Genomic DNA, 21,752 nt, shown 5'->3' on the forward strand with positions numbered 1-21,752 from the left:
AGTCAGTAGGTGAGTGCTGTGTAATTAATCAGTTGAACCACTTGTAAGACATCTCTTAGAGGCCTTGAGACTTAACAAGCCTTTAGGTATTATGAGAAGTTCAGAAGTCAAATCCAACCATAAATACTGCAGTTTCAGCTATTCTGCTGTCTCGTTTGTGGCCTGCAGAATCACTCTGGGTGGACTGTTGGAAAGTTAACCTTAGGAATGCAAAGGTTGACGACCAACTGCTCCAAGCAAAACAAAACAGATTAGGCCCAGTGAAGGACACTGAAGGAATTGCAATAACGTAGTACAAATAAATGGAGATTTAACTTCAGTGTATTTTAAAATCACTTGGAGAGAAGGGTGACTTTATCAAAAGTAATGGTATTACATATAAGATAAGAGAGAAGGGTGTCATCCAAATTAACAATAGATCTGTTGGTTCCTTAAAGCCTCTTGTTGCAAGATTGGCTCTGGACAATGTGGGGGCATCTTTGCTAGTGCAAAGGTGCCCTCACACACAGTAACTTTGCACCTAGCCTTCAGTAAATGAAGGTTAAACATATAAGTGACTTATAAGTTACCTTAGTGCAGTGAAAATGACTGTGAAATAGTGTGTGCACTATTTCACTCAGGCTGCAGTGGCAGTCCTAATGCAAGGTTTGTATGAGCTCCTAATGGGTGGCAAAAGAAATACTGCAGCCCATAAGGATCTCCTGGAACCCCAATGCCCTGGGTACCTGGGTGCCATATACGAGGGACTTATAAGGGGGGGTCCAGTGTACCAATTAGAATTGGAATATGGAGTCACTAAAGTGTAGTGACAAATTTGGTAAGTAGAGCGAGCATAAGCACTGGAGTTCTGGTTAGCAGAACTTCAGTGACACAGTTAAGCATACTGACAACACACATAGGCCACAAACTATGAGTACTGGGGTCCTGTCTAACAGCACCCCAGTGAGGCAGGCAAAACACACTGACAAACAGGCAGAAATTGGGGGTAACATGCCAAGAAATATGGTACTTTCCTACAACTGCTGCCTAAAATGAATACCTCGGAAGCCATAGTGCCACAGGAGGTTTGTGCAACATACTTACCTATGTCGTTACTGGGCACTTAAATGATCATACACTTCCAGCATGTCAGTGTTGTCAATAAAGAAGATGACAAGAGGGTTTAAAAGGAGATTAATAACTTTGGGGAGGACATGAATGTCACTTGTTTGAAGATTTGGAGATACTGGACTAAACTAAAGGTAAGACTGTCAGGAAACCCTAGATAACAAAATAGATGAAGGTAGTGTTTTGGTCCATCTCAAGAGTTAAGCAATGCCATCTGGGGTTAAGGCCCTAACTGTACTTTCCATGGTGAACACATTGCACCATAAGGAAGCCAGTAAGTTGAAATAAGGTTGCAAGCTTGAGAGAGGGCCTTTAAGTTCTACAATGTCATTAGGAGGCTAACCAGATTAAACAAAGTACTATATTCCCACCCCACATGAAGCTGTATCCTTGAAAAGGTGGTTGTTGTAAATACATTTTTTTCAGAAGGTGACAAATTAGGGTCACCCTGTCAACTGGAAGACGGGATTTTTGACTATGAGATGCACTTCATTCTTTTAAAGGCCCTGATTAAGGTCTCTGTGGCCTATTTGAAAGTTTTTACAATGTATTCACATGTTCTGCTGAAAACTGCTTGTTTGATTTTGCACTACTGAGATACGTTTTGTAAAGGTTTTAACATCAATAAACTACTTCCTACCTACTTATTTACCAAAAACTGGAAGGCAGTTGGTGCTGACATATAAAGGTTAGTAGGTCTGTAGGCTTTGCCCTCATTGAAGAGGGTGATAATAAAACATTGGCCACTGATACAAAAGGAGATGTAAGGGGATGCAAACCTCTTACCATTCCTAAGTAAATCCAACAGATCCAAGCTAATGTACAACAATGTTAAAGAATATCTGAGCGTAAAGTTGCACAAACCACTATTTCTATTTTGCTCTGGAGCACCAGGTGATGGGCTTCCCCTTTTGACCTTGGCATAACAGTCAGGTAAATGGGAAAGTGGATGGGTTTGTCAATAATTTAGGTTCAGGAAAGAGCCAAGCTAGAGACGACAGAGAATAATTCAAGCAACCTTATCCAGGGTGACTAGACAAAGAATCATGGCGAAGGGAGGAAAACATGGGTAGAGCACTCCCTTGCGTTTTGAAGGCATCTGGAGTAGCTGCGTTTGTATTGGTCCACTAGCTGAAGAAGAGGCTTTTATCCAGAGTATTTTTTATTATATTTGCCAAATTTATTGGGAGGAAATGATTTTAGTGTATAATTTGGGAGTTGCACGTCCCTGGACTCAGAGGTCCTTGTAAGAACTTTTAGATTGCATGTCAATGTGGATGTCTCCTCTTTAAGTAGTCAAAAATGTGAGATGAAAATAACTATTCGGGAGATAGTAAGGATGTAAGATTCCAGGGTATCAAAAATGTTTTTGCCTGTAGAGTCTTCTAGAGAGTGCTAGTGAGAGGACGAGACCATAATGTTTGAAATAAAACGCTAATGCAGAATGTATACTAGAAACAAAAGGATGCATTTATGGATAATGCCCCTGCAAAACAATTCATAATTCATCTTCTACTGTGTATTTACAGATAGTAATAAAAAAAGTATTGTTTCTAGCTCAAACTGATCCAAAGCTACTAAAATTATTACTCGCTGGGTGCCGTGACTGACACTGTGTAAGAGTAGACTGGGCATATTCAGGTTTTGAAGAATACAATCTGGCATTCAAAGTAGTGACTTTATTGGTAAGATACTGTAAACATTTCATTTGATTTTCAGTGGGCTCTCGGGCTTCAAAGAATCCAAAACACATTGCATCGCCCATATTTCTAAACGGCAGACTGCCTCCTTGTAAGACATGTACATAATGAATATGACTTGTAATATAATGTTTTACAGGGCTGTATAATAAAAACAATAGTAATAATAATTATTATAATAATAATGTGCTTATAATAAAGGTTTCTAGAGGGCACTTTTGAGGGTGAACGCAGGGCGAACCCTTAAAGGTTGGTTGTGCAGAGCAAAGCAGGCATACCACTGATTAAAATATGAGGCTTCATAATGGCTTGATTTGTTCAAATTGCAAGAGTGTATGTTTTCACTCATGATCGGTGTTCATGAAGTGACTTTCGTGTGCTTCCATGCAGGATAGAATGATTCATTGTTGGTGAATATTATTGAATGGGATCTGCTGGATAAAAGGGACCAATGCATTTTTATATCACTGAAATTGTAAAGATTGCCTTTAATCGTATAATAAGATGCATAATTTGCCTTTTTTATGGTTAAAAATGTAGTTTTCCCTGCTGTGTTAATTTGGTCCTCCATAGATGCATTATTTCAGTCTCAGATATAGATACACAAGGGGAGGGGAGGAGCACACTGCCTCTCATCCCAGCACAGTTCACAACATCACATCCTGGTAAATGAGGTACTCCTACTTCAAAGTTGCTTTAGGTTTTCACCAAAGTTGATGCAGGTAGTGCTGTTATCTCTAGCTGTAGTTTTTCACCAAAGTTGGTGCAGGTAGTGCTGTTCTTTCTAGGCACATGTTTCTGGGTTTAGCCCTTCATCAGTAGAGAGCAGAGAAAAAGTCATGTAGGGTTGCTGGTATGCTGCCCAAGATATAGATTTAGATGAAATGGCTTGATAGAGCAAATTAAGACAATCAACTTGAATAAACTCTTCAGAAATGCTAGATTTTATCTATTGAACAGCAAGAAAGAATTAGACCTTTTCCTAGTGGACAGTCGTATAAGCACCTGAAAATCTATATAATTTATTTATGACTTTATCAGTTATTCTTGACAGTTATTGCTTACTGCATAATGTTAGCTACCCTGCCTTTAAGTAAAATTTTCATATTTACTATTAATGAGTCCAAATAACTGAGGCATTAGCTACTTTTTCAGTAATTTTCTATTTTCATCATGTTCTAATAGAATTTTTATATTTTTACTAAACTTGGTATGCACATGATAGTTCTTTTATTTCTTTGACATTATTATTGTTGGGTTGTTCTCAGAAGATTGCTCTGCTACCCATGCCTATTGCCAATGAGAATCATTCGGTTTATGTAGAATTTGGAGCATATTTATAGTACACATCCAGACTGTGTATCCGGTGGGACGCAGAGACGCTGCCTCTGCATATGGCCCTGTGGCCACCTACCAAGTGAAAAAAGTAAAGAGCTCACCTTAGCAGCAATGTTGATACTCAAAAAAAGAAAGGGCAGGGTATCTACCAAGATGAGTAGGAATCCTGGAAGGGGACAAAAGATTTTCCTTGGTGCCCACTCATCGGAATCACTGTTTCTGTGTGTGAAAGGGGAGATAATTAATAGAAAGCAGATATTTTTGAAAAAAACTGAGTGAGGGTAAGATTTTTTCCCAATTAGTATACTTCACAGGGCTTTTAGCAGCAAAGGCTTATATTTCTGAAATTGTTGAACCTTATCTCACAACCCCACTGACCATTTACAAGCCAGGGAGGAGTACCGAGCAAGCTCCAGGTCCTGTTGGTGGGAGGGGTGTCCTGGTGAACTGACCATCTCCTGGGGGGCACATGTAACATTAATTTCAGTCTTTTGTCCTTCCTGTTAGTAATTAATTTGTACTGATGAACTCCTCCAGCACTTATTTCTACTTACTGATGGAATAAGAGATTTTATAGAGCAAAAGCAGCTACTTCAGAAATAAGTGTCCTGATGCCAGTTAGGTGAGTAGACCCAAGAAACAAAATTCAGTGAGAAAGAGCTGCTATGGGGGCGAGCCAGAGTTAAACCGAATTGTCTAATAGGTGATCCTTGAGTTGCTTCCTTAAAGATAAGATTGGGTTGGGCCCAAAGAGCTACAGCCAAAGAATTCCAGGCCTAAGAGGTGATAACCACTTCATATGCACCTGACTTGCAGATAACCTTGTGACACAAACACAGGGCTTTAAAGAGGCAGCCAAGGAAGTTTATGCAGATGATTTTTTATGGAGGAACCACTCTTTAGTCCCTAAAATCACTCCGTCTGTTGCATTCTTAACTATCTGCAACTTTTGCAGAAGATATTTTGGCAGGCCCACCAACAGAAAGTTGAATGCTTTTTGGATGACAGTGGTAAACAAGAAAGGATTTTTCTGATGATTGTTACTAGACAAAAGCAAATTCCAGAAATGTTTTGATGTTTCTCAAAAGATAGTTTAGAGTTGATTATAACTTCCAGATTTCTAGCTTGGTGTGAAAGAGGTTAAAGCTCTCAAGCTTTCCGGTCACTAGTTATTTGTTCAAGCAGCAGAAGAGCCAAAAACATGAAAAACAATAACCTTTGTTTGTTATTGTTAAGAAGTCTGTGAGTTGGAGTTCATCCATTTGTGAACTTAATTGAGATGGGAGCTAAGTGCATCCACTCTAGAATGTCCATCCAGCATTACAATCTGGTTGTCGTTGGTATAGTTGCGGAAGAAAATGCCAAAAGAGCTAATCAAGCAGGCAAGAGGGGCCATGTACATTTGAAAAGTGTGGGAACCAGAAGAGAGCCGTGAGGAACACCAGTAGAAATTGTCCTGGCTGCAGATCTGTAGTTAGCGAAAGACAGTCTGAGAAACCACCCATGGCTGTTCCCATAATCCCTGCAGGAGTTTGACGTTGTAACAAAATAGAGCGTGAAATGGAGTCAAACACCACTGACAAATCTAATAAAATCAGATCTGACACTCCTCCATCATCAAAAGTAAACCATAGGCTATTTGCAATTTTGGTCATGACTGCTTTGGAACAGAGGCCCTTCGGAAACATGATTATGAGGTGTAGTTGGTGGGGTTACAAAAAATGAGTTCATTTTTGTTAACCAGTTTCTTGGTTAATTTGGAAAAAAAGGTAGATGTGAAAGATTTATGAAACAGACTTTTGTAAAACATTTTGTTACATTAGTTTCAAATAGCCCTCATCTGTGTGGCTCCATCAGACTGTTCTGACTGTTTAAGCCAAGCTCTTAACTAACTGGATTTTTTTTAGCACATACTTTGAAGTTTAAATCAACACTAAAAGTCCTGGCCTGCAGCAGGTTATTGGCTAAAATGACCAGAGTGACTGAAGATGTCCCACAAGACCTAAGGCCATGTGGCAATTACGTTTGTAATGCCCTATTTGGCCACAGTATTTCAAAGACACATATATAGTGGTGACAAGTGAGTTGGGAAAGTTGATAATCCAGGTCCTCAAAATGATTGTATTTCAGTGTTCTGAAACAATTCACTTTGAGTTGTGCTCTGTTAGGTCTGATGAGGAAATCTAGTTTGAAGCCTTTAACCATGTGGGTGATAAGTTTACATTCATAATTTACATTTGTAATATTGAGATGATTGCGATACCTCCTTGTTTCTGCTGTGGTTTTAAACATTTAAAAAAATCTCATCTTTCCATTCAGAAATCTTGCAATGCAAACAAAATCAGTTATGTTTGTAACTTCACCTGCAACGTGTCCCACTTGAATCTTTCTGCAAAGATGCCTTGTTTTGTGCAAAGTCTTAGTGTTGCAAAATGTAGAATTCCTGCAAAGCAACAGTGCTTTTGTCTGTGATTCTAACTGTGAATTATTGAGTTTCTGTGTGATGATCTGGTCTAGTGAATGTGGAACCAGTAGATCAAGTTCTAATCCTGGCATTGATAGGCCAGGCTAATGTGATCATGAATAAAATGATTCCTCAACCACCTGTGTCTGATTAATATGGTGTTTATAACTAAGCTCAGAAGTGGTGTGGTGAAGTGCTATGTATATCTATATTCACTAAAAAAACAAATGTTTCCAGAAGCATTATAGTTAGGTCCAGAATTTACACACACAGAACCATAGAAATTCAACAGTTATACATATCTCAAGACATTATAGCTTATGCCCTAGGGTAACTATCACTCGCACCCCTGCCATGCACAGTTTTCTCATCAATAATTTTATTGCAAATGTTGCAGTTATATTATGAATGATGTTATAGAAGATGTCATTACTGATGTAATATGTGGGATAAGTAGCAGTGCGTAGCGAGTGCGAGAGTTATAGTTACCTCAGGGCATGAGTTATAGTTTCTTAGGATAATTATAACTATAACAAAAACTGTTGCTTCCTCCATGCCAGAGCAATTTTATCATCTGATTTCTTGCTCGATGACCGAGGGCAGGAAAACAGGTGAAAAGTCGGCTCCCACGGGGCGAGACCAGTTTTCCTACTCCACATTAGTGGCTCAGGGGAGCGGGAACCCCACCATCAGGCCTAGAGAGTCAGGGTTTTCCTACCCTCTTTTTTCTGTGGGGCTCGGCTATGAGGCAAAATTGCTGCCAACAATTCCTGGTCGTAGTGTTGGCAGCCAATCAGATCTCAGCATGGGATCTGTTGGATCCGCAGAGGATCCGTGTCCCTAGATAACATACAAATGTTTTTCTTTAATAACTCAACTACTGAACAGATTTACACCAGATCACAAAAAGGGCTCTTTCTGGAAATTAGCTTTCTGCCAAATTTGGTGTAATTCTGTCCAGCAATTCGTGCTGTAGTCGTGTCTAAAATGCCTAAGGGAAATTGCATGGGGAAAACGTGTTTTGGAACTCCCCTTTTTTCTCGGCCCCCACTTGAAGAATCACCTGAAACTTTCATCACAGCAGCTGAACTCAGGTGCGTACTACCTTTGAAAATTTCATGAAGATTTGTCAAACAACGCCAAAGTTTTTGGCAAAACAAAAAATGCTTTTCCTATGAGAACTTGGTCCTAGCTATAACTACCTACTGGCTATATAATACACCTCAAAAATCCTAAAAACGTTACTAGACTTTCAGATCGAGTAGCTTGAATAATCTACTCGACCTAACTGTAATGTACTTAACCCGGAAACAAGTCTCAAATTGTGTGATCCTAGGCAAATATTGTATTTTTTTTTTCACCTGTTTCTTCATTCTTGCTTGTGAGTGCTCCTTCAAATTTGTGAGTTCAGCATTTCTGCTGTAACAAAAAAAAAAAATCCTCTTTTGTTTGATTAAATACACTAAACGTTTGCTCCATGTATAATAAATCTAGCCCACATGTACGGTACACGTGATCCATGCATGAGTTGCCACTTGGTTTACTAATAGCTTTGCCATCAGGGCAAGATTGTTTTCTAAGTTTATGTTTAAACACTCACTTTTAATAAGTATATAACTAAAGCATGATGTGGTGGTGCACTGTCATTTATAGACAGTAAATTTCGAAGACATGTCCAAAAACCTTCCCACTAACTTGCAGCTTACTGATAAAACTATATAGTGTATTAACAATAATCTGTGGAAATTGGGTTTCAGAAAACATATTTAGCATTTGCACATCACCAAGTAAAGTGTTGTGACTGTTTTTTTAGCCTATTAAAAAACAATTTATCACACAGAAGTACAAAAAACGGTCTTTCACAGCTACTGAAACATATTTTGAAATGTTTGTAAAGTTGACTTAGTTATATAAATGTTGTGTGTTAGGAAATACCTGATTCCGACAGCCTTTCATTTCACATAGGTCAGACAGTTCACCCTCAAAATCCTGGGACTCTGCAGTCACAAGGAAAAGTATTTGCATTGCAAGAAGACAAACTGACTTTTGACCTCTGTCTCTGAACACAGAGCAAATGTGACAAGAATAAGATTTAAAGGCATCTTAATTGCTAATTCAGTTTCTGACTGAAAAGCACAGGTGTTCTTTGTCCACTCACCAGAAGGGGTGAGTAGGTTCTAAAAATAGCTCGACCTCATAAAATATGACTCACCATAGCAAGTTCTAAAGTAGATTTTTCGAGCCCTTTATATATACATCACCCCCATGAGTTTGTACTCAACTTAGTTCATTTAGCACTAACACTTAATTTTTTTTCATGTTTGAGAGTATTTCCTCCAGGTGCACGGGACTTCTGTGGAGAGCACATTTGCCCCATGTCGGGCATGTCTATATGTCCACTTCTTTGAATCGGAATACGTCCTGCACCACCCTAATCCTTTTTTGGATAAGATATGACTGTATAAACGTTACATAAATGAAGTATTGTTGATCTGAACAGGCACCAAAAATGAGGCCCTTGAATTCGAAAAGTGGTTAAAAGCGCTTAATCCCTTCTTGTGCTTTACAATCACTATAGTAGGCGAAAAAACTTCCTTTTCTGTAACTCCTAATCAAAGAGAATAAGGGACGTCTGAAAACTGCGGCCTTTCAAAAATCAACAGATCAGAACAGTTTGCACCGTTCTGAGCGTTTCTGCCCATGACCATTGCAGGAAAAATTACCAGTTGGACAATTTCTGCCCATAAGACGCAACTGCTCAGAGGTAAGGGACTACAAGTCACTTGCAAAAAAACTCTCCTTGAAACTCTCAGAGAAGAACACCCCACCCCCGATTAGGAGGGCAAACAAAAGGGTCCTGAAAAACAATAGGGACCAACAGATAATGACATGCAGGAAATAGAACAACAGACTAATTTCTGTAACCACTTTACGCTCCCTTTCGAATGATTTTCAGAGAATTATAAAAAAAAAAAAAATGGAAGATCTTAGTCTGGTGGACTGCATCTAGAAAAAACTATGCCCTTGTTCAAAACTGCAAGGATATAGTAGTGCACACACACCTGAAAATAAATGTTTAACAAACTGACCAGATGACCTTGTCGAACCTTACATCCCACACAGGGCACCCCCTTGGGAAGTCTAGCCTATGCCAAGTGACAAAAAGGACTGAAGAACTGGACCATGGCCTAAAAACACACTGGAACCCCAAAAGTCTGATGAACTGTAATACTAAAAATGGGGTCTACATTACCATGTAAATGATTGTACATTGGGATGATGACCAGGTGCGTGCGAACTCGCACCACTGAACACTGGAGCACCATTAGGTGCAAACATGACTCTACAAAACTAACTAACCACTACATGAAGACTGGGCACAGTGAAGGTGAGATGGAGTGGTGTGTTTTTGAAAAATTGACACAGACACATAAAGATTTGGCAAAACCCCTCCTAACCTTCGAACAGAGATGGATTTTCAGGCTCCGGACAGACCTGCATGGGCTTAACAATGAGATGTCATAGAGTAGTATCAACAGATGGCCACCAGTTATAAAAGTACTGAGACAAAACAATCCATTGAGACAGAGTCCCCTTTTTTTCCTCCCTTGTTTCCTTGGCTATCTCTACTGATATGTATTGAGAAAATCTTCATGGTGATCTACATGAATCCCTTGTCACAGATTTTTCCTGTATTGAAATAGATTTAGAACATGGGCGTGAATCATTTGTGATGATGTCAAGTTTACCCGTATGCTTTTTTACAGTGACTACATTACCACTAATTCCCATGTTGACCAATAGGAGCTTTGGCAGGGTTCCCATGAAAACCGGAAATTCTGTCCCACCAATAATTTGGAAAAAGAAACAGTGATAACACTGCCATGGTGTTAATCCTAGTAAATATGACTATGTCTTCTATAAACATGCAATTACAATACTGTAATTTCCCATGTTTGAGTATTATGAGCACCGGCTGGGTTACCATATAATTATATGACAACTCTTCCCTGGTGTTAATCCTTGTAATGAAGACTGCATATCACAGCGCCCACACGGCACCAACACGTGCTGTACATGAATGCCCTCATTCTGTATTGGAATATATTTGGAACATGGGTGTGAATTATTTGTGATGATTTAAAATGTACGCATGCTTAGTTACTGTGTCGTCTAACAATTAGTGACTACAATACTAGTAAATCCCATGTTAAACCAATAAGAGTTTTGGCAGGCTTTCCATGTAAGCTCAGAAATTCTGCCCCGCCAATAATTCGGAAAAAGGAATGGTGACAACTCTGCCCAGGGATTATTCTAGAAAATAAGACTACATATCCCAGCACCTGCTGCTTCCTTGATAAACCAATAATTACAATATTTATATCTCCCACTTTTGAGTATTATGAGCTTTGGCAGGTTTACCATGTAATTATGGGAATTCAGTCCCGCCAATAATTCCACAAAAGAAATGGTGATAATACTGCCCTGGTGCTAATCCTCGTAATGAGGACTAGATACCCCAGCACCCGCATGTCACCAACATGTGATGCCGATGCAGTGTGCTCAAGGCGCACTGACTCTCTCCGTGAGGTCAACATACCTGATGGCTTCAAAAACAGTGCAGCCACACTAGCACATGGTACCTCTGGCTGGGAGCGGAATCGCTCAGGTGGTAATGCACGGTGGGCCTTTTGACTAAGTTAGTGAAGGTGAGAGGGTGTATGTGTACATCTTCCATGTCTGGATACAATTTTTGAAGGTGGCTTCCAACGGGGTGAATGTGTTTGTATGTACTGCCTAATAGAACATTACTGATTAATTACAGTGGACACCATAGCTGAATGTTTGAGTGGAGTGTTTGCATGCTCCATGACGCATACCATTGGAGTTGCGCATCAATTCTTTGTGCTTACATCTACCAACATGTGCACGTTGTCCTGGCCCCAATAATAATTGTTAATGACTAAATATTAACTACCACATATACCTGAGCCTGATAAGAATGACACAGAGATATGAGTATTTTTTACTATGGAGTAAGTGAAGCACATGTATGTGCTCCCTCTATATCAAGGATCCCACTAGGATCCACGCTCTACTATTGAAAACATTACCTTCACATCCCAGCAACTGTTATGTCATTTTCCAAATAACGAGAACACCAGCAACTAATAGTCCATAGTTATACCACTCTTGGCATAAGCTGTCTCTACTAAAAAATGTTTTTTAATTTTCATCACTCTACACCAGTGTGTGACTACAAAGAATGTAATTCCCCTCCCAGACCAGGGGCTGATATCCCCTAAAATCCAGGGTGAGAGATAGACTGTAGCTCTAAAGGAAGCAGTTGCACATTCAGATGGAATTACTCTAGTTGGAGGTTTTTAATGCATGTGCATGTTATGTAGACAGATTATTTCACTTTTCAAGTGTGTTGTTTTGCAGTGACTTCCTTTGGGATGTCACTGGCATGTCCACAGCATGTCTTGAAATAATAAATTCATATAGGGAAGCTTGCTTTTTCCAATGCAATTTAGCTAAATCTTTTTTCTAGTTCTTCAACACGTTACTATACCCAGATCTACACTAGGGTAAGACTCACCTGTGTTTTTTTTTTCCAGGTTAATAAGAGATATTACTTGGTGATTAGAACGTCTGAGTTAGAGATCCACAGCCCTGAAGAATGCCCCAGACCTGCAGTTACTTAGTAGGGCAAAAACATGTTTTCTATAGGAGATGGGTTGAGCCATTGACCTCAAAAGTACCGACTCAACTCGATTTTTAGATATACCTGAGGTTTCCACCATTGAAAGTGACAGTGACACACCGAGACACCGCAAGGTATTTTTAATCAATCTGGATCCCTGGATCCCGTACTTTGTCCAGTAGTTTTTATTTAAGAATTCCCTCCCATCAGGGTCCGTCAGGAGTTCAAGACTGCCCTCGTGGCACTGTCCTGCCTGTGTGGGGAGAAGTTGCCAGTGTTGAAGCATGACACAAATATGCGTTTGGGGCATCCCCTTCCACAAGAATGATCTTCCTTATGTTCTGACAGTAGTCCTGTGACGCCCCCATTTTGGACATGGACTGGTTTATCCATATAGGGAAACAGACAACTGACTTTGCCAATTAGCTACTGTACCTGTTATGATTGAGTGGCCTGTGAAGGTACCTGTTTATGCTGTGAGCGATGTCTGTGTTCCAAGCATCAAGTGTGTAGAAACTACAGCGATATTTTATTGTTTAGTGACATATCAAAGCATAAAATCTCATAGTGAAGCGAAAGTAATAACAAGAAAAAAACATTAGAAAAAGTTCCATCTTAAGATACTTCTTGAGGATATTTTACTTGGTACTTTAGTAGCTTCTCTAGTTAAAGAAATCCTAAAAAGTTACAAACAAGTTGAAAACTGCAGTGATAAAAGTAAAAAGAATCAGAGTACACAACCCTTTAAAATCGATAGACATATAAATATAGATACTCAGCGTTTGGTGTGTGCTATGGTTATTATAGTCTAAAAGTACAGTTTAATCAAAGACCGGATAAAACCATTTCAGATGCAGGGCAGAGCTAATAACTAAGTACAAGACTTTGTGAGGACATCAGTTCTTAATTTTGCGATCCGTCTCCGCTGTATACTTTGAAGTGCCACACTTTAAGGCTAGGCTGAATGCTTTGTGCAAAATATGCAATTTGTGCTCTTTTTCTGTGCAACCCCCACTAGGTATTTTGGGGTTCTAACCCATCGTGACCAAGGGGTTCCAGTTTGGGCTATCCCATCCAAGTATTTTAAGGGCTCTACAGCAGATGGACCAGGCAGCCGACAAAACCTTTGAAATGCCATTTACAACTACTGTGGAAGTATCACTTTTACAGATTCTGTATGCATTGACACGGTCATGCTAGAGTAACAATTTACAAAGTGGAATAATCCAGGGAATCTTGTACGTGGGGCAAAAAAGGAGAGTATTCAATTGATTCCACTCCTTCCTGGCACAGTTTACATTTGTTATCGTCAGAGCTGTTTATCGAACACCACGCAGTAAATACATTGACTGGAAGGGTGCTATATCTGAACTGAAGAATGGGCAGGTATGGTCAGGTGAAAAAAGTGTTCAGCCAACAGCTCCTGTTTGACAGATAAAAATTCTGACATTAAATGACCCACACCACTACTCTGGGAGATCAGATCATTTACCTTCCTCCAGTAACTATGTTTAACAAGCTTGGCCGCATTAGCCAGGATCAATTCATGGTCCCCCCAGAACTAGGGGAGACCTAAATCGGTCCGATTTCATTTCCTGCAGCCATTTTGACCCTGAACAGGCAATTCACACACTTAAGCAAATCTCTTATACCCTTCCTAACGGGCTCCAGTTCCTACATCTTCCAGAGTCGGATCCATAAAAGTGGTTTCAAATTGACAGTGTCAACAATCTTATTTACCCAGGATCTAGTCTTAGAGGTACTAGTGGAGTGCCCTCCCCTAGCCTACCTATGTAGCTAATAAAGTTATTTTTGTTAGTTTGTGATATATTCAACTGGCTATCAAAACCCCACACTTCTGCCCCATATAGGGCGGCACCCCTAACCTGGGCCTTCTATATTTCCACTATGGGGTTCAACGGAGGACTTGCGGCTGATTTAGCTTTAGGGCCCAAGGCCCCTCTTCTATGACAAATTACGTGTGCGCTTTTGTTAATGTGTGCATCGCATTTGCCAGAGTCCATCAGCCTCACCCTCAGATAATCGATTTCATTAACTCTGTCTAAAATAATAGAATCCATTCTTAAGCTAGCTCTCATCTTTTTCTTCTTCTGAAAACAAATCATATATTTTGTTTTTTCCAACGTTTACCTCGAGGTTAAAGTCTTTGCAGATCGACAAGATTTTGGAGTCCCATGGGGGATTTTGATAAGATGATGGTGTCGTCAGCATGGAACAGTCCTGGGATTTTCCGACCAGTCAACTATGATGAATCATTTATACAGTTGTTTAGGTTCTTAATGCAGTTGTTTATATATAAGTGTAGGACGCTGGCATGGTTTCTAGTGGGTACCTTAGGTACTTACATCTTATATCAGGTCCAGTTATCCCTTATTAGTGAAATGTAGTAGTGTCCTAGCAGCTAGTACTTACATCTTATATCAGGTCCAGTTATCCCTTATTAGTGAAATGTAGTAGTGTCCTAGCAGCTTAGGCTGATAGAGGTAGCTGTAGCAGAGCAACTTAGGCTAAACTAGGAGACATGCAAAGCACCTGCAATACCACTATAGTTACACAGTACTTGCACACAATAAAAGACAAAACTCAGTGTTACCAAAAATAAAGGTGCTGTATTTTAGTGACACAAGGACAAAAATATCTTAGAGGCAATACTCCTTCTGGAGGTAAGTATTAAAGACAATATATACACTAGACACCATAATAAGGTAAGTAAAAAGTCATAGGATAGTGCAAACAATAGAAAATACCATAGAATGCAATAGGCAGAAATAGGTCTAGGGCCAACAAAAGCCATATACTAAGAAAGTGGAATGTGAATCACGAATTCCCCCTAGACAAGTGTAGTGTGTAAAGAATCGCTGGGAAAGGAAGAAAACCACAAAGGAGAGTAAAATACCCCACCCCAGAGCCCAGGAAAGTAGGTGTAAAGTACTGCAAGTTTCCTTAGGACACACTACAAGTCATGATTAGAGTTATTGCAAGAACCAAGCAAGACTGCAAGCAACAAATGGTGGATTCTTGGACCTGAAGACCTGTAAAGAGAGGAGAACAAGAATTTGCAGAAGATTCCTGGAAGGACAGGAGCCCCTGGCAACCTAGAAGATAGTGCAAAAGAGGATTCTCCAGTTGAAAGAAGTCTGCAGTAGAGCACCAAAGAAGATGGCTGTGGGTTCCTGTGTGATGGAAAGGATGGATGCAGGCGTGTTGCAGAGCTGGATTCGTCCAACAAGCCTTGGTTCAAGGAATGTCACGGATTGTGTCAAAATGGCGCTGCCTGGACCCAGGAGGGACCTGGGGGCCTCAACTCGGACTGAGGAGGCAGAGGGGGCTCCCAACAATGGAGTGAACCCACAGATGACCAGGCAGCACCCACGGAGGTCCCAGGACACGGGGACAAAGAAGGTGCAAATTGCGGTTGCTGCAGCACTACAAAAGAAGGTCCCACACTGCCGGAGAACAACTCAGCGAGTTGAGCGTCGCAGGATAGAGGCCTGGGGACCTGGGCCAGGCTGTGCAAATAGTGCACAAGAGGCCTCAGGAGGTGAAGATGATGTGGTGCACAGGGGTACTGATGCAAACGGGGAAGGCAAGCTCTTACCTCCTCCAAATTTGGACAGCAGGACCTTAGGACAGTCTGTGTCGAAGGGGTCCACCACCTGTGTTCCAGGGAGCACACTCGTCGCCAGGAGAAGAGTCCAAGAGAACCGGTCGCTGTCTTAGAAGGTGCCTGCTGGAGAATGGAAGTGACTACGTCACTCCACAGGAGATTTCTTCGGTCCTTCTGGTGCAGGGTGAAGACAGGGAGTCTCCAGAGCGTGCACACCGTGGAAACTGTTGCAGTTGCTGGCTGGAGCTGAAGTTGCAGAGTCGAAGTAGCCCTTCTGGATACTTTGTTGCAGTTACAGCATTTCCTGGAGCAGTCTGCGGTCGATCTGAGGTCAGAGGTTGAAGTAGAAGTAGAAGTAGAAGTTGAAGAGGATTCCTGATGGAAACTTGCAAGCAGAATCTGAAGAGAAACCAACAGGTGAGACCCTAAATAGCCCTGAGAGGGGAATTGGCTACCTAACCAGGTGGGCACCCATCAGGAGGGATATCTTACGTCACCTGCTGGCACTGGCCTCTCAGAGGCCTCCAGAGTGTCCCCACACATTGGAAAACAAGATGGCTGAAATCTGGGACACACTGGAGGAGCACTGTGGTGGTGATGAACAGGGGAGTGGTCACTACCCTTTCCTTTGTCCGTTTTCATGCCAGAGCAGGGACTGGGGGTCTCTGAACCGGTGTAGATTGGCTTATGCAAGGAGGGCACCATCTGTGCCCTTCAAAGCATTTCCAGAGGCTCTGGGAGACTACCCCTCCCAAGCATGTAACAACTATTTCCAAAAGGAGAGGGTGTAACACCCTCCTCCCAAAGGAAATGCTTTGTTCTGCCTTCCTGGGACTGAGCTGCTCAGACCCCAGGAGGGCAGAACCCTGTCTGTGAGGTGGCAGCAGCTGTAGCTGCAGTGCAAGCCTCAGAGAGCTGGTTTGGCAGTACTTGGGGGTCCACGGTGGAGGCCCCAGGATGCATGGAATTGGCTCCCCAATACCAGATTTAGAATGGGTGGCAATTCCATGATCTTAGACACCTTACATGGCCATATTTGGAGTTACAATTGTGAAGCTACATATAGGTATTGACCTATATGTAGTGCACGCATGTAATGGGGTTCCCGCACTCACGAAGTCCGGGAATTTGGCCCTGGACAGCGTGGGGGCACCTTTGCTAGTGCAAGGGTGCCCTCACACTTAGTAACTTTGCACCTAGCCTTCAGTAAATGAAGGTTAGACATATGGGTGACTTAGAAGTTATTTAAGTGCAGTGAAAATGGCTGTGAAATAGTGTGTGCAGTAATGGCAGTCCTGTGAAAGGGTTTGTCTGAGCTCCTTATGGGTGGCAAAAGAAATGCTGCAGCCCATAAGGATCTCCTGGAACCTCAATGCCCTGGGTACCTAGGTACCATATATTAGGAACTTATAAGGGGATTCCAGTGTGCCAATTGGAATTGGTAAATGAAGTCACTAGCCTATAATGACAAATTTGGAAGCAGAGAGAGCATAAGCACTGAGGTTCTAGTTAGCATAGCCTCAGTGAAACAGTTAAGCACTACTGACAACACACACATTAGGCCACAAATTATGAGCACTGGGGTCCTGACCGGCAGGATCCCAGTGAGACAGGCAAAAACATACTGACATACAGGTAAAAATGGGGGTAACATGCCAAGAAAGATGGTACTATCCTACAATAAGAGAAAGAGGGTAGGGTCAAGGACACAACCTTGCTGCACAACCTTCTCAATAGTGACTGGATCTGTCAGTTCACCGTCCCTGCCACATCTGATTCTGGCAAAGGTCCCTTTGTGGAGCTGCACAGGTCCAGGAGTCCATTTGGAACTCCCATGTAATCATGTTCCGGAGCTTATGTCTGGGGACCAGATCAAATGCTGCTCGTAGATCGATGAAGGCAACATATAAGTTCCCTCCACCGATATCCACCGTCTTCCATCTGATTGCCATAAACCTCAACACTTTGTCTGCCTCCAGAAGGGCTATCTAGCACTTCTCTTCCCAACTTCTTCGGGCCTTGGCCAGCTCCAGCCAGTACATTTTCCTTGCTTGGTTAATTAAATCTCTGTTCCTCCCCTTCTGAGATCCCTCAGTAACCTAATTTTAGCTTCTCTGCAAGATTTGTTATACCACCTTTCTTTTTGATTGTTTCCCAAGTTGCTCATAGACTACTTAATAAAGGGCTCCCCAATTAGTAAAATAATTTTAGGTGTTCAGCCAGAATTCCTCCCCCATCCTGTCTAAATTGGAGCATAAGTTCCGTTTGATTTGCCAGTAGACTGTACATAGTTGCAATTGCGCACATGGAGGAATTGATGGTTTCCCACCTAACGTTCTGTCTATTGTTTGTCATAATGATATGCTGATTCAGTTCACTGGAAACTGGGGCCCGATTACAGATAGACCCCTAGTAACAAGTACCAGTGGGTCGTGGTCACTTTCCTCATGCTCTACCACTGCCATCCATACCATATGTCCCCAAAGGCATATATCTAATAAAAGATAATCGATGTAACTCCTACAAGTCCCTCCTATGAATGTTAGAAAGGGATTTGCATCAGATCGGGAACGCCCATTGCATGCTCAGAGGCCATGGGCAAGTGTGATGTTGGAGTGCATTGCTCTTCAGTAGTTGTGGGATACCCCAGAAACTAACCTCTTCCAGATATAGCCCCTGTGCCAGTGAATAGGGCTCAAATGTGGGATTGAAATCCCCCAAAATCAAAAGGTAATGGATGTTATTTCTATTAACTAGCAGATTATCCAGGGCACTTAAAGCTTCTGATTCACTACAACTTCCATTGCTCCTGCTGTAGATATTTACCAGTAGTAGCGAATGCTGTTTGTGGGTAGACAGAACTAGGCCCTGTAAATCGGGACACCCCATCTACAGTTCATTCACTTGACATTTAAGGGAGCTGCTGATCCAAATTAGCAGGCCCCATGAGGGTCTACCAGAGGTCACCCTGTTCTCTGGGACCCAGTAGCTCTTGTACCCTGGCCTATACTTAGGTTCCATGGACCACGTTTTCTGGAACACATACATCATATATTCCATCTATGAAACTCCCCCATTCTGGGATGGACATTTTAGCTTCAAGTCTGCCATATTCCAACTAATAATAATATTAGCTGGCTTCTCCGCCCCTATTTGTGAGTGTTTGTGTATTAGTACCCGCACAGGACGGAAGTCACCAGAGCTAGTGAAGTTGGGTATATCATTTGCAGCCGCCAACCCCCACTCCCCCCTCACCACCCTCTACAGGTATACCATGCTTGTCCCCATCTTTGAGTCAATCCAGACAAGGTGGATGGAGATCTGGTTCGTGTTATTGATCTTCACTATGTATCTGGAGGGCTGAGAAGATATTACAGAGGCAGACATGACAGAGGCAGAAGTAAATATTTAAGGGGGTGTTGACTTCTAACCTATTCCACTGAGGTCAATAATAGGAACACCAATGGTGCTGAGAAAAAGTACTCCTGATTCGAACTGTGCATGTTGTAAGGGCACAGCCTGTGCATGTTCTACTATACAACTGCTTTGAGTGTGTGTTGCTAGACAACAGAGGGCAGGATAGCACATCATTTGGGAAACATCGGCTATCTAGTGTGGTTATATGCCTCCCTTCAACCAAGAGCTTTCTGCATGAATACAGAGTACACCTAAGACTTTGTCCTGGATCAATGCAGGCACTGGTGATTGAAGTCAGCAATGTCATTGCTGGAAGTGGGGTAGTTTCCTGAGAAAACATTTGGTCATCGGCGCCTATGTTTCTTTTTTTCATTTTATTTATTTATTTTTATAACTCTGCAGCTGTGGTCTCTTCTAGACAATGTCTTCCTATATGGTGAAATTTGCAGCACCTCTCAGAGCTAGTTGGCTTCTTTCCTCTAGTCAGTTGCACCAAGTCACATGCAAGTCTGTAGATGACAGACAGCTGGATTTATAACTCCACATAATCTCCTATGCTGAATGCAGTCCAGCAGACCACCCTCTGGGAAGTTCTCAGCCCTCCTTGCTAACTCCTTTGTTTGTCCCTGCCTGATAAGAAAGCTAGCAATTCAGCATCACAGCTCTGATACACTGTTGCCTTTTCAGATTTGCCCTGTAAGTCCTATCCTTACTCATGGGAATGAATCCCTGGCACCCTGAGCACAGCATCAGACTTCTTGTATTTATTTGCTGTTTGACCAATCTGTTCTTTGCTATGTTAAAATAGTAGAAGTACTAGGGCTTCTCCAATCAAGACTTTCAGATGTGGATGTGATTTCCATAAGACCCTCTCTGAAGCTGGTTCCTTGATATTCCTTTCATATGGTTTTGTTTTAGACATACCTTTTTAGCCATTGTCACCCAAATTCACCAGGAGGATAGGGTGTAACCAGAAGTGCCCTTTGTGGAAACAGGTTGCTTCATTTCAAAGTGAAGGAAAAGATGTTAACTAACTCAAAAACTAGTAAAACCTGACCAAAGTGGCAGTCCTGAGGATGAGGACAGGAAGTTTCAAGGGTTCTCTGCCAAGTGAGATGGGGAGAAGGGTATGTCATCACCAGCCACCAGATCCCATCTGTATTGATCATCTCTGGGAAAATGTTCAGAAATCATGCCAGCAGGGTAGGCATCTTGAGAGCCTCACTGAAGCCCTACATTTTGGGGGTCATTACGACTTCAACAGACGGAAAAGGCCGTCTGCCGAAGTCCCGACGGGCAGGTTGCGGCCAGTGCGGCCGCCTTCTGGTGGGCCCGTTAAGAGTTTCCTGCTGGGTCAGAGGGCAGAAATGGTGTTCCCGTCCGCTTACCTAGCGGAAAATGGCCTACAGCATTGTCTCCAGCTCATAATAGAGCTGTCAGCAATGCTATCGGGAACTAATTCAGTGACAGCTGTTTTAGTGTAAAAGGTCATTTATTAGGACAGGATTGCATAAGCAACATAACCTTAACTTTTAAACGTAAACCGTAACTTTAAAAACATCTCCTCGCTCATCCTTCCCCTTTAAACCCTTATTTCGTTTCCATTCCCCTACGCACTCCCATTTTCCTTTCATGCCCCATTTGGTTCGTGCGTACCCCCACTCAGAGCCTTCACCTGCTTGTTTATTCCCTGGAAGGGTGGCCAAGCCCGCATCTGACTCACCACCCTCCCCGATCTACTGCTCGCTCTCTCCGGCAACCTGCCCTAACTGACAATTACCCTCCCCCTTTTGCTATTCAACTCTAACTTCCATCCTTTCAATCTCTCTTCTAATTGCCGGGTGGGTGGGAGGCCAAACTAACCGCGCGATCGGCAGCGCGGAAAGAGGCCGCTCCCTCCACCCCCAACCCCTTTTATTCCCACCCCTTAAACCCACCCCCACTTACTTTCCCCCCAATCCCTGTCCCGCGCCATCACTTCCTTCCCGAAATGGCCTGCGGGAAGACTAGAGCGTTGCTCCTGCTTCCCGCGGGCCCCTCCATCGGGAAATAATTCAGTGACAGCTGTTTTAGTGTAAAAGGTCATTTATTAGGACAGGATTGCATAAGCAACATAACCTTAACTTTTAAACGTAAACCGTAACTTTAATAACGCCCTCCCTTTAACATCTCCTCGCTCATCCTTCCCCTTCAAACCCTTATTTCGTTTCCATTCCCCTACGCACTCCCCTTTTCCTTTCATGCCCCATTTGGTTCGTGCATACCCCCACTCAGAGCCTTCACCTGCTTGTTTATTCCCTGGAAGGGTGGCCAAGCCCGCATCTGACTCACCACCCTCCCCCATCTACTGCCAACCAGCACAAACCCATATGGCGTTCTGTAATGTCCTCA

General features: G+C 42.2%; 1 protein-coding gene across 4 annotated transcripts in view; it reads left to right on the forward strand.

Annotated features, from left to right (window-relative positions):
• Nucleotides 1-21,752, forward strand: part of TRMT1L (tRNA methyltransferase 1 like) — a 274,234-nt gene that overhangs the window by 124,848 nt on the left and 127,634 nt on the right. The gene's annotated exons all lie outside the window — the stretch shown is intronic.

Source organism: Pleurodeles waltl, chromosome 4_2 (assembly GCF_031143425.1).
Source record: "Pleurodeles waltl isolate 20211129_DDA chromosome 4_2, aPleWal1.hap1.20221129, whole genome shotgun sequence".
NCBI classification, from domain to species: Eukaryota; Metazoa; Chordata; class Amphibia; order Caudata; family Salamandridae; genus Pleurodeles; species Pleurodeles waltl.